The sequence below is a fragment of the Nicotiana attenuata genome, chromosome 8 (genome assembly GCF_001879085.1).
Source record: "Nicotiana attenuata strain UT chromosome 8, NIATTr2, whole genome shotgun sequence".
NCBI classification, from domain to species: domain Eukaryota; kingdom Viridiplantae; phylum Streptophyta; class Magnoliopsida; order Solanales; family Solanaceae; genus Nicotiana; species Nicotiana attenuata.
The window spans coordinates 6,251,850-6,253,228 of NC_031996.1; the positions used below are offsets into that span (position 1 = coordinate 6,251,850).

At 39.4% G+C, this 1,379-nt stretch overlaps 1 pseudogene; it reads right to left on the bottom strand.

Annotated features, from left to right (window-relative positions):
• Positions 229–1,121, bottom strand: LOC109231456 (annotated as a pseudogene).

Sequence of the window (1,379 nt, forward strand, 5' to 3'; positions counted from 1 at the left end):
AATTTATTTGTACACTTAGAATAATCTATTTAATAACTTAATATTTCCACAAAGCTTAAAATTCGGACGGGCAAAGGTGTGGACCTCGAAGAGTTCCTAACACTTTCTTTTCGAGGTAGCTTGAGCCCTTACCCAAAATTCTGACTAGTTAAAACAAAGTTATCCGCAAATAAGTATCCTAACAAACCTTAAAATCTTTAGGTGGTGACTCTTCTCTTAGAATACCCTTTAAAAGAGTTTTCTCATGTCAAAACCCGCTTTCGCGAGAAAATGGGGCACGACAAGAGCAACCCATTCAACTCTAAGGATGAGATTGCCATAACCATAACCATTGAGCTTGTTTATTGCCCTCACAGCATTTTTCCTGTTGACAAAACGAAACCCGTTGCTAATTCCTATCTTTTGATCAATGGCAACATATTCTCGGCTGACATAACCCAAGGGACAGAATAACTCCAACAAGTCAGCCTCCCGAGTGTCCTCGGAAAGATTGGTGAACCTAACAAATTTCTCTTCATTCCTTTTTCTCATTTTAGTTCCACCACCACTTCATCTCTATGCACCACCACCTCCCATGCTTGGAGGAATGAAAGGTCCCTTCTGAGGTCTAACTTTAGTGGAAGGCACTTCTGCTGACGGTGGCTTATCTATAAATGTGTCACTTGGCTGAGCAAGACCTTTGAATGGGCATATTGATATCCAATGACCACTTTTCTTGCCACAGGCCCTACACACCATAATAACAACCCCCGCTTTTACCAATTTGAGCCTAAGAGTCTCCCGCAACTTTAGCTTCTTCTTGCTTGGAATCGGGTAGGGGGGGGGGATCTAGGGCACTCAAGAATAATCTCCTTAGTAGAAAAAATGGTGAGACAAGAACCCACATCCTCATGAACTGCATCCCCAAACTTAAGCCAAGACCACCTCTCAACAGCCCTTTTGCTCATCCTAGCCTTCGCGAGCTTACGGATATGTGTCGTAGTAGTGATTTTCACCTTGTTTCTTTTAGAGTTAAACTTGTATTCCACTACTTTCTTCACCCTATTCTCGTCTGGACCGAATATTTGCTTCGGCAGTAAAAGGAAATCCAAGTCCTCTACATCATTTTCTAGCTCCTCCATCAGAGTTTTCGTTGGTTTGTCGCTTCCACCGCCATTGAAAAATGAGTCGCTATGGTCTAGAAAGAAAGATAGATAGATAGATAAAGAGAGAGAGATAGAGAGAGAGAACAATTGTTTTGGTATTAGGTTTTGATTTATGTGTAAATTTTTTTTAGCAAATAGACAACTAGGTTATTCACCTAGTAACTTTTATATATATATATATATATATATATATATATATATATATATATATATATTTAAAATCCCAAATCGGGT